General features: G+C 35.8%; 1 pseudogene; it reads left to right on the plus strand.

Moving 5' to 3' along the window:
- Positions 1–10,415: 10,415 nt before the first annotated feature.
- LOC122702198 lies at positions 10,416–11,437 on the plus strand (annotated as a pseudogene).
- Positions 11,438–13,294: the final 1,857 nt, after the last annotated feature.

Raw genomic sequence — 13,294 nt, forward strand, 5'->3', positions numbered from 1 at the left:
CATGGATAGAACAAGTTTCTCCTATCGATTTATTGTCTTATATCTTGGGCATATGTGATCTGCAAAACCAGTTAGTGGCTTGAAGTATCATCTTACTTGATGATGAATACTTTAGTAAACAAATAAATGATTGCTTTAGAAAGTTCACAGGGCATTGGACTTAAGTCCAAATGAAGTTAGAAGAAATTGAGGGAAATAAAGCATAAGGGTCTCAAAGACTGAATGCTTTTACATTGAAAAGTCATAATAGATGATTTTCCTCATCACCAGGGCCAAGTTTGGCTGAAACAGACAACTGTAGAGATCTTTTTTAAATCCAAGAATGCTGTAATACTTACATGGATTCTTTTATTCTTAGAACTTGAGGATCCACCACCTTAATATAGTAAGTTTCTTTTACATTCACCAACTATTGTAAAATCTTCTCTAGAATTTACTTATCCCATCAAAATCTGTCCCTTGCATATCTTCTGATCAAATATATACAGAAATTCACATAAATACCTTCTTCCTGAAGCCTATTTCTATTTATTCATGCTATCATATCGGCAATTCTCATCACACAGAAACTTCTGTTCCAACAAATCTAGGATTAGGACATATAATACTATGCTTATCTTTTATGTTCATAAGTATTCATTTAATGTCTTTATTTGTATAAAGAGTAACTTGAGTAATAAAGCTGTGGTGTTTGGGCCATTTTATAAATGTTATTAATGTGGAGGCAAGTTCTAGAATTACTCTAGATAATACTATTCTAAAGTTTGCTAAATTATTTTACTGACTGAACACCAATAACACTTTGACCTAATAAGGAGAGAGGTCTAAGAAACCTGGACAGAAATTATGGAAGCTAAGATTCTTACTGTATTTGTTTCCCAAAGTATCTTTGCTTTTTTTCATAGAAAGTTAGGGGTTTTTTTGTTCCTCATTAAGATGCTGATATGCCAATGATAATATGTAATGGAGAATCTACATTTGCATGCCATTCATTAATGACTACAAGTAATCAATTGTTTGCTAGGAATATTGACTAGAAAAGGCAGATTTCAACTGGGTAGGAAAAAAAATCATTGAGGAATTTTATCCCATGCAGGAGTTTTGGAGCGAAATGAGCTTGGTTCAAAACTTGTTCTTGTCATTTCTTATCTACATTTGCAAAACAAATTATTGACACAAATTAAGCTGTCTAATCTTTAATTATAAAAGAATGATACATGTCTCTTTGAAAACTAAGGATTATGGTTGTCATAGTATCATATAATGGATACCTTTATATAATGACCTTTACAAGGGGCTTGGTAACTGTTAAGGACTCGGTTTTATGACCTTCAACTTTATCATCATCATTATTTTTCCTCAGGCAAATCATCATCACTGCTCTTGTTATTGATAGAAATATTGTGCAGTACATTTCAGACAGTTTATTAGTATCCTATAATATGCATTTTAGAACTACAAATTTGAAAATTTTTCATGACCCAATCTAGATACTTTTTGTTGACCTATGCATGTTGAGTGCAATGTTTCTGTATCTGTATCTAGTTTCATTTCTATATTTTTATGTGCCTATAGTCAAATCTGTTAATTTTATGTGACTTTATTACTTAAAATTGTGCATTTGCTTCCTTATTTTTAGCTTTTGAAGTGTGCTAAAAAATTTAATTATTAAATATGGCTTATTCTATTTGTCCTGTTAGAACTGTTGAATTTTTAATTTGTGTATTATTAAACTAGAGTAGATATTCACTTCCAATTATTAAAAATACATGTAGCTTTAAAGCAAATGTTTCTTCTTGATTAATTCACTTTTTCATTATGAAGTATTTCTCTTTCTCTAGTAATATATCTTGACTTATAGCTTTAATTTTATATTCTACTAATTTTTCTTATAATTCTGTAATCTTGTCTTCTCTCTGTAATTCTGCTTTCCTGATTTCTTAGGTTCTGCTTTTGAGTTCATAGTTTTGGAATATCCATCTAATTTGTTCTTCTTATCTTTCTCTCTCTTTTATACATTTTGGTTAAATTCTCAATCTTCTCATTTGACTTATTTATTCATTATCTGTTTCTCTATTTCCTTGAACACACTGAACACAGTACTTGAAAATTATTGACTGTTAATTATGATAAAATGCAACTTTGGATCCTTTTCTATTAATTGTTCTTCTCTTTGTTTCTGAACTCATATTCCTTTTTCTTGCCAAATCTTGTTATGTCTCACTGGGAGTTTGACTTTCTATACATAAAATTATGAATTCCTGATGAAGTTATAGTTTCCTCCAGTGATATGAGGGCTCAGCTTATTAGACATGGAGTCCAAGGTATTCCACAACCACCTGTGTCTAGTAGAGAGTTGATTATGTTTCACACTGGCTTATGTCCTATCTATAAAGCAATGAACATCTTAAGTGAGGGTCTTACTCCAAGAGCGTTCAAATGAGAACTTAAGGATGTTGCTTTAAGCTAAAGCTGAACAAACAATGTTTTAGCCCAGAAATAAGACAGATCTGAGAATCTCCACTGCCCTTCCTTCTACTTCCTACGTACTGCTGGGCATGCTGTTTTCTCTTCTTTAAAATGGGACTCAAAACATCCGTTTTAGAGAGCTATAGTGAGAAATAAGAAAATACTCCCCAATTATGTAGTTCATATCATTGTAATGTAGACATATCATTGTAAATATCCAGGGCCAACTGTGGATACTCCTGGAATTAAGATTAGCAGAAAAATAACTACATGTTCAAAAGCAGAGGGACAGAAGTGTTGCACAGCTGGGAGTCCTCAGGTTGGAACACAGCCAAAGTCTCTGGGCAGGACTATTGGAAGCTTACTAATTGGGACATCAGATTCCCTTTTACTTATTCCATCTGTTACTTTTACTGAGATGTAATTCATATACCATAAAATGTGTCACTTTAATAGGTACAATTCAGGATTTCTAGTAAATTTTAATGATTGTGCAGTCATCACCGCTATTGAATTCCATAATATTTTCCTCCTCCCTTTAAGATACCCATACTCATTAACAGTCAATCTAAATTGTTTCCCTCCTCCACCCCAGTCTTAGGAACTGGCAATATACTTTGTATCTTCAAGTTATGTCTTTCTGTGTATTTATGTAAATGAACCGTCCTACATGTGGTCTCATGTGTCTGCTTCATTTGTTTAATATAACATTTTAAAACAATTTTTAAGGTTCATCCAGGTACCACAAATCAGTATTGCATTCCTTTCTATGACTGAGTTGTACTCCACTGTATGGATATACCATTTTATGTTTATCTATTCAAAAATTGATGAATGTTTCAAGTGTTTCTGCTTTGTGGAATCATGAGCCATCATTTAAAAAGCATCATCAAAAAGTACACTTGAGGTTAGCTGTCATCAGTTTAAAGAAAGTTCAGTCAGGATTCTTTATGCATTTTTATTTAGTCATTATCGTTAGCAAGATTGAAGGAATGAACAAGTGGATATTTAAATTTAGTCACATATCTGCTGAGATCTAATGACATCAGAGAAGAGAAAAGGAGTTGAAAAATGGCAGGTAACTTTGGTAGGATGGGATGTGAACTGTGAAAGAGAAAATGGATGGTAATTATAGGGAAAGATCAAGAGATTAGATGTATCTCATTGTTTTAAAGTATTATTTAAATCAGAGTGAGAGAGGGTGAACTGGTTACAAATACAAGAAAATATATTAGAAATAATAATCACCAGGTGAAAAGTGAAAGCATTAGTCACTCAGTCATATCTGCCTCTGCAATTCCATGGACTGTAGGCTGCCAGGCTCCTCTGTCCATGGAATTCTCCAGGCAAGAATATTGGAGTGTGTTGCCATTTCCTCCTTCAGGGTATCTTCCAGATGCAGGGCTCGAACCCAGGTCTCCCGCATTGCAGGTATATTCTTTACTGTTTGAGCCAGGTAGACAGTATCTACGACCTCTGAAAATAGGGGAGGAAATGCTGTGCGGGTGGTGTAGAAATGTGACTCAATTATATTGATACTTCTCTCTGTAGACAGGTTTTTAGTTTTTATTCTTAATTTCCTTTATTACAGTTCATAATATAATACCTTTGAAAAAAGCTATGTGAACATATTCCTGATGTATTACTTGGCAACAAGTTCAAACTGAATAGGATCCTCAGGTACAAATCTTACCCAATCCCCTATGTCTTTTTACTTGATAAAAAGCATCATTCCCTGAGTTCCAAGCAGATTCAAGCGGATACTAATTAGGGAAGCAAGAGAATGCAGAAATAAAGGAAAAGCATTCTAGGAAAACAGCAGAAAGGGAAAAACTAGAGGTCACTCCAAGAAAACTGGAGATACCAAGGGAATATTTCAAACAAAAATGGATACAATAAGGGATGGGAATGTCAAGGAGCAAACAGAAGCTGAAGAGATTAGGAGAAGTGCAAGAATACACAGAAGAACTATACAAAAAAGATCTTAATGACCCAGAAAACCACCATGGTGTGGTCACTCACCTAGAGCCAGAAACACTGGAGTGTTAAGTCAAGTGGTCCTTTGGAAGCATTACTGTGAACAAAGCTAGTGGAGGTGATGGAATTCCAGCTGAGCTATTTCAAAGCCTAAAAGATGATGCAGTTAAAGTACTGCACTCAATATGGCAGCAAAGTTATAAAACTCAGCAGTGGCCACGGGACTGGAAAAGGTCAATTTCCATTCCAATCCCAAAAAAGGGCAATGCAAAAGAATGTTCAAACTATTAATCCAGTTGCAGTTATTTCAAATGCTAGCAAGGTAATGCTCAAAATCCTTCAATCTAGGCTTCAACAGTATATGAGCTGAGAGCTTCCAGACATACAAGTTGGATTTAGAAACGTAGAAACGCAGAGGAACCAAAGATCAAATTGCCAACATCCACTGGGTCATAGAAAAAGAAAAGGAATTCCAGAAAAAACATCTACTTCTTCTTCAGTGACTACACTAAAGCCTTTGATTGTGTGAATCACAACCAAGAGTGAAAAATTCTTTAAGAGATGGGAATACCAAACTACCTTACCTGCCTCCTGAGAAACATATATACATTTCAAGAAGCAACAGTTAGAATCAGACATGCAGCAACAAACTGGTTCCAAATTGAGAAAGAAATACATCAAGGCTGTGTACTGTCACCCTGTTTATTTAACTTCTAAGCACAGTACATTACGTGAAATGCCAGGCTGGATGAATCACAAGCTGGAATCAAGATTGAGGGGAGAAATATCAACAACCTCAGATATGCAAATGATAGCACTCTAATGGCAGAAAGCAAAGGGGAACTAAGGAGCCTTTAGATGATGGTAAAAGAGGAGAGTGAAAAAGCTGGCTTAAAACTCAATATTTAAAAAAAACAAAAACAAAAACTAAGCTTATGGCATCCAGTCCCAACACTTCATTGCAAATAGATGTGGAGAAAGCAACATAATTTATTTTCTTGGGCTCCAAAACCACTGCAGATGGTGACTGTAGCCACAAAATTAAAAGATGCTTCCTCCTTGGAAGAAAAGTTATAACAAACATAGGCAATGTATTAAAAAGTAGAGACAACACTTTACTAACCAAGGTCCATATAGTCAAAGCTATGGCTTTTCCAGTAGTCATGTACAGATGTGATGTTAGAGTTGGAACATAAAGAAGGCTGAGCACCAAGGAATTGATGATTTCAAACTGTGGTGCTGGCAAAGACTTCTGAGAGTCCCTTGGGCATCAAAAAGATCAAACCAGTCAATCCTAAAGGAAATCAACCCTGAATAGTCACTGGAAGGACTGATGCTGAAGCTTCAATACTTCGACCACCCGATGCAAAGAGTCAACCCACTGGAAAAGAGTCTGGTGCTGGGAAAGTTTGAGGTGCTGGGAAAGGTTGAGGCGGAGAAGGGGGCAACAGAGGATGAGACAGTTGGATAGCATCACTGGCTTAAAGGACATGAGTTTGAGCAGACTCCAGGATATAGTGAAGGGCAGGGAAGCCTGGCATGCTGCCATCTGTGAGGTTGCAAAGAGTCAGACACAACTTAGTGTCTGAACAACTAGTCAAGGAAAAATAGTGCAGTTATAAGGAAGAGCTGTAGTTTCTCTTCAGTGTATGTATATAACAACCTGATGCATGTCTTTAGATCTTTTACAAGAACTAAGACCCCATCCAGCTGGAGGATGGTAACTTCTTACTGGGCACAGGCACATGGACCCCAGACCGATTAGAACCAGATGGCTGAGAGCTGAAGTTCCCTGACCTCTATCTAGTTTCTTCACTGCCAACCAATCAGAAGAAAGCCACACATCCTGTAGCCCTCCAGCCAAATTTGCCTTTGAAAATTGCTCCCTGAAAATCCATGGGGAATTTAGGCCTTTGGGGCATGAGGTGCTCAGACTCCTTGCTTTGTTCTTGCAATAAAACTTCTCCTTCAAACTCCAGCTTTCCGGTTGTCTTCCTCACTGTGCTTTGGGCACAGGCTTTTGCATTTGTCAAGAAAGTTTTGGGACTTCCCTGGCAGTCCAGCAATTAAGAATTTGCCTTGCAATGCAGGGGATGCAAGTTCCATCCCTGGTTGGGAAACTGAGATCAGGTTGCATGGTGCAGCCCAAAATAAAGTTATTAATAGTTTCACATGGGATATAAGTGCTTTATATTCAGAGTTAAAATCTCTCCTAATGTACTTTAACTTCTTTAAAAAATATTTATTAAAGTCTTCTTTGTTTTGAAAATTGTGATATAGCTTGGGATAAGGCAGTGGTTGTAAACATACACCCAAGAGTATATTCTATGCATAAATATCCTCTGTGTAGAATTTTTTGAACTTAAATTAAAAGAAGAGAGTTTCCAATACTCATGTGCTATATTAAGAAAGAGATTCGTTCAGAGATAATATTTTGAACATTTTTCATAAATTGTTAAATAATTATGAATTAATGATGCATCTAATGTAATTATTAGTAAAATAACCAAATAAAACTGTTAAAGAGCAGAGTGCCAATAGGTTAATAATATTCTACTTTCAGTTTTTACATTATTAATATTTTCCCTTTTTTGCATTAATTAATTTTGCATGATGAGAAAGTTAAAATAAATAAATTTATATATATATCTTACATTAAACTATATATTAAAGATGTTTAAGACTATAGAAGTTCCTGTGATCAAGAGACTGACTGTGGAAAAAGCCTATGATCTCCATCTCTCAGAAGAACAATCTCCTTCAACGTCAGTCTCTGTAGATAGGAAGTATATCTTCAGTTCCCCACTGATTTTATTCCCCTTTATCTCAGCAAGTCTTACTTTTTATGGAACTTACTACACAAAAAAGCCCTGCCTCCCTACCTTATCCAAACACACTCCTGCTTGTATCATTGACACGCATCTGGAAATCTTTGGAATGGCCATGGATGCTTAAGAATAAATAAGTAGAATAAATAATAAGAAACAGTTATTTTTTTTTTCTTTCCAATTTATTTTGCTTGAAAAGCATGGGATAAGCAGGCCAATTTGCTCAATGAACAGAGTCCTATTCTCTGAAACTTTTCCCTCTGATATCATCTTTTGCTGTCACATATGTAAGAATGAGAGGAATCTCAATGTCTGGGGCTGTGAGAAATGCAATTGCACTTTTGGATGAAGGGAATATCGTCACCTCCTGCTGAACTAGATACATCAGGCTCCCCTGGGTATTGAGTAAAAATAGTAAAAAAAAAAAAAAAAAAAGAAAAAAAAAAACCTCTCTGGATTTACAAGGGGCTAATGATCTTTGGTTAGCAGGGCAAATGATATTACAAAACATAAATCTTCCATAGCTAAGACCAGTGAAGAAATGACCTTCTCCTTGCTGGCCCTTTCCCATACTGTTTGTGGATACTGAGTAAGTCGAGAGTTAAGAATGTGTACCAGGTTAATTGGAGATGAGATCATATATCTTGAAGTCCAAACCCAAGTACAGACAATGGATGAAGATTTTGGGACAAAAATCCAAGTCATAAAAGTAAATAGTATGGAAATTATTTTGATAGAGTTGACTTTGAGGTCCTAGGAACTACAATTTTAGAACAGTAATAATACATTTGACAGTCTGCTTTGGAAGATCAAGTGGTAAGGAGTAGTGAGCACCATGCTAGTGAAGAGGCTGAATAGACCTACAGATATTTAAGTTGAAAGAGACAGAATCTTAAGTGACTTGAATCTTTGTGCTGCTACATCCTAAGATATGTAACTTCAAAAGAAGGACAGTCTTTACAGGGAACCTATTAGCTCAATAGAAGGGGTATTCTTGTGAGAGGTATACAGTAATTATACAGACAGTCCTGGACAGGTTTCAGCACACATTTAGTCAGCTGTCAAGAAGTTATACTGAATGATTATGTTTGACAAAGGTGATTTGGCACTCTATTATACAAGAGATTCCAAATTTAAATTTTATGAGTAGAAATTAGGATTGTTTGAGGCCAGTAAAGCACTAAGAATATTATTTGGAGGTGATGATTTGATTTAGAGAGAAATGTCTTGGAATGTTTAGGACTATGGCACTTTAAAAATGCATAGATCATCTTAATTTAGATATAGGCAACAAATCACTTCTGCAAACTTTCTGCTCTCATTTAAAAAAATGTATACATTTATTGATATATACTCATGTAATCCCTACAACTAAACTTTGTATTTTATTGCTGGTGTTCAGTTACTGGAAAGTGTCAAGAGTTCCCAGCAAAAGGCTGTGTATTATAGTGAGATTTTGATTTCTTCTCTGCTGCCAGAAGTGCAAGATATTTCCTCCTGAATGTGCCTGTGTGTTTGTCAGTTATTCTCCAGGTACCATTAGACAGTTCTCAAAGAGGTGTACTTCTTCATATTTTTCATATTTCAGAAGATAAAAAAATAGACATGTGTACTGCCCTTTGGCAGTAAGTAGCCTTGATGTCTAAGTTCTGTCTCTGTGATCTCTGCCTTCACATGGAGATCTAGGCTTCCAATGTCATTCACTCAACCTTTGCTCTAACCAGGCCAGCATCTTCTCATTCCTCTACCGGTAAAAAATCCAGGGTCTCTCTTCTCCTCCACCATGAACTCTCTAACACTCTTAATTTTCTTAACTAATATTTTAAAACTGTCTTTACTCTTTAGTGTGTGGAAAAGAGACAGAGTGATGAGCTGTAGGTACTTTTCTAACTGAGGAATTTGTATGTTAGACTTGTTTCCTGAATCAAAATTTCAGGCATCTGCCATTGTCTACCTGGATGTCTGAGTCCTACAGCAATTTCATGTCTGAAAATTCTTTTCTGAGCAGGAATTTCAAAGTCAAGAGAGATAGATCATTTTGTGAGTGGAGTCACAACCTTAGAAAGGAGACTTCATTTAATTTTATCAAAGCTATACTGGTATGTTCTTTATGTACCAGCCTAAAGTAGAAGCATATTAAAAAGCAGAGACATTACTTTTTCAACAAAGCTCCAACTAGTCAAGGCTATGGTTTTTCCAGTAGTCATGCATGGATGTGAGAGTTGGACTATAAAGAAAGCTGAGTGCCAAAGAATTGATGCTTTTGAACCACGGTGTTGGAGAAGACGCTTAAGAGTCCCTTGGACTGCAAGGAGATCTAACCAGTCCATTCTAAAGGAGATCAGTCCTGGGTGTTCATTGGAAGGACTGATGTTGAAACTGAAACTCCGATACTTTGGCCACCTCATGAGAAGAGGTGACTCATTTGAAATGACCCTGATGCTGAGAAAGATTGAGGGCAGGAGGAGAAGGGGACGACAGAGGATGGGATGGTTGGATGTCATCACCAACTCATGGACATGAGCTTTTGGGTGAATTCTGTGAGTTGGTGATAGACAGGGAGGCCTGGCGTGCTGCAATTCATGGGGTCACAAAGAGTCAGACACAACTGAGTGACTGAACTGAACTGAAAGTAGAAGGACAGTAAAGAGTTTAGAGAAATTTGTGAGGAGAGAAAAGTGCAGCCCAAGGATTTTGATGCCTCTGCGTCTAAAGTATTGTCCCACTGTGTGTTTTTATTCTTCTTTTTTGCTTTATTCACTCAATGAACTGGTTAGAAGAAAAAAGAGAAGATGGATTGGGGGAGGAAGGAGAATGCCACAGAGCATCCTGATCCCACTGACACGATTCACAGGCATGGAGTCCAAAGACTCAGTATTCATGCTATGGATGTCACTGAATATGGGAAGATAATTGTGCTAAAGTGAATATTTGTTAAACCTTCCATAGGTCTCAGTATTGCCATTTTCACAGCTATTGCAATTTAAAAAAAAAGTGATAAATGAGCTGATGAAGTTAATTCTCCTATTTCTGTCATTTAGTACTTGAGTGAATAGTTGAGAATAACATATGTATACAAGAGTAGAGAGAATCACAGTTTGGCCAATGTTGTCCCCTTGCTAAGAGGACCCCTGAGCTTCCATGTCTAATACAAATGGCACTGTGTTTATGCCCTCTGTGCTGACCTTTATTGGGATTGCTGGCCTGGAAACTACAGTATTGGACTGAGATTCCATTCTGTGTAATGTGCATCATTGCTTTGATGTGAAATTCTCTACTTTTGATCATCATCAAATCTGAACCCAGTATCCATGAGCCTATGTATATCTTTCTGGCCATGTTGGGAGCTATGGACCTTGCACTTAGCACCAGCATTGTCCCCAAGATGCTTGGAATTTTTTGGTTTCACTTGTCAGTGATCTATTTTGATGGTTGCCTCTTTCAGATGTGGCTCATCTAAACTCGTCAGGGTATTGAATCGGGAGTCCTGCTGGCCATGGCTCTGGACCACTGTGTAGTAATCTGTTATTCCCTGAGGCATGCTACCATATTCACTCCACAACTAGTCACTGACATTGGAGTTGGAGTGACGTTGCAGGCAGCCTTTCTTTTTATCCTATGCATATTGCTCCTAAAGTGCCATCTTACCTTTTACAGAACTCAATTAATATCCCATGCTTACTGTGAATATATGGCCCTTGTAGGGCTTGCCACTGGAGATGTTTATAAGTTCTATGTTCTCCTTGAAGCTATTGTTGTTTGTGACTTTGTCCTCATTTTGATCACCGTCTCCTATACACAAATATTTGTCACTGTCTCCCACCTGCCCCAGAAAGAGGCATGCCTTAAGGAATTTGATACATGTATTCCCCGCATATGTATCTTCTTCCAGATCCAGTTCCAGAACTGGAAGAACTGGTTTTTTCTCCTTTTGTAATCATAGGTTTGCCACATATATCTCATCTTATAAATGTATCACTTTGTCCATTCTTTAGCTGCTGGTTCCACCTTTCCTCAACACTTTTCTCTGTGGACACTTCTCTCTATCAAACAGCATTCGAGATAAAGTAGTAAAAAAGGTTCTGTTTCAAAGGTCAGGCTTGACATTTGATAGAACTAGTTTATCCTATGGATTTAATGTCTCATCTCTTGAGCATATGTGATCTGCAAATCCAGTTAGTGGTTTGGAGTATCATCTTACTTGATGAATATATTAATAAAATGTGGAATATAAGGGATCATATGGTGTTCACAGACTAAATAATAGTCTATAGGAAGAGTCAGAACTCATGACTCTCCTTATCACCAAGGCCATGTCTGAGTGAAACAAACAAATGCAGAGACCCTCGGCAGATCATAGTGGAACATAACTGAATTTTTCTTATACTTAGGGTCACAGGATCCACCTCCTATGTTTAATATATAAGTCCCTTTACATTCTTTCTCCAGCTATTAAAAAATCTTCTTTAATGATTACTGAACTGAACTGAATGATTACTTTGTCTCATCAAAACCCACCCCTTGAACATCTCCTCTGGTCTACTATAGACATAAATATCTATAAATATATCCTTCTTCATGAAGTTATACTTTCTCTGTTCTCTGAAAGTTTCCTCTGTCATCCTATTGCTTCAGATTGTCTGTAATGCATTTTAACTTCTTTTAAAAGTAATTTATTTATTTGGTTCATTAGTAAATTTTACCTCTAGCTTCCGTTATCTGCTTATCTTGACTGAGTTATAATTTAGATTTCATATATATAATACTTTATTTACCTTGTTTTCACCTTTCAATATATTTAAAATTTATGCTTAGATAACTTTGCAACCACAAAATTATATGTAGTCTTTAATATATATGAAAACTTTAGTGACTTCTACATATATGAAAAATCAATTAAGTCAAAATTACACCACATTCATGAAAAATCCACAGAATATTCTTATTTAAACTGAAACAATGCATTTTCTTATATAAAACTCAAACAATGTAAATTGCTGCTTCTGTTTGCTCTGTTTACTTTCTTATCAGAGTTATTTAAAGAGTGTGATATTCAGGCTTTTTAATACCAGGATATATGTGGAACTATTTTTAGATAAAAATGAGTTTCATATAATAAATATTGCCCCTCAGGAGTTTTTCATCTACTGTCATAAAACAGACACCTCTGTAATTAAAACTTCTGGGCTTCCTTCATTTTTTAAATTCCTATAACAATATTGTAGAAGTTTCATAATTTAGTTAACTTTTTTCTTTAAGTAAACATTTTTAAACATATTAATGATGCCATAAACATGTGTGTTTGTGTATATATATAAATATGCATATAAGTATATTAATATCTGTGCATTTTCCTGTATATCTCAATAGAATAGAATTTCAGAATATATATGTATATGTATAATATACACATATATACACATACATACAGACATAATATGTCCTCATTATTTGCTGCAATTATGTTCTGTGAAGTCATTGAAAACACTCCTGTAAATTTTGGACCATCTTTCCTTTGGAGAAATACAGCATTAAGTTCTTTTGGGCTTCTGGACACATTTTCATCAACCAATTAGCATATAATCTTTGTGTGTGTGTGTGTATTTCTGTTTAAAGACACATTTTAATATATGTTAAACACAATATGTATTTCTTACAAATAAGGAATCACAGGCAGTATTTCATTATAATAAAACTAGTCAAAAAGGGTTACCCATTTTCCTCATCCTGGGTGATGTGTCTGTAAATTTATTTGGATTTTGCCCTCACAACCGGGTTGCCCACTACATATTATTTAATTGACTACTATCTCATGATCTACAAATTTAACCATTTTCCCATTTTTCCATAGCATCATCACACACTGTAAATGTTACTTAAGCCCTTGTCTGAGCAGCCTCATATGCAGATTGTAAATTTCCTCTTCCTTTACTGGATGCATAGTATTTTTGGTTCACTAACATTGACCTCATGGACAACAGTGCTGTAGCTCATGCCTGAAAGAAGCTTATCCAACATAT

The sequence above is a fragment of the Cervus elaphus genome, chromosome 1 (assembly GCF_910594005.1).
Source record: "Cervus elaphus chromosome 1, mCerEla1.1, whole genome shotgun sequence".
Classification (NCBI taxonomy): domain Eukaryota; kingdom Metazoa; phylum Chordata; class Mammalia; order Artiodactyla; family Cervidae; genus Cervus; species Cervus elaphus.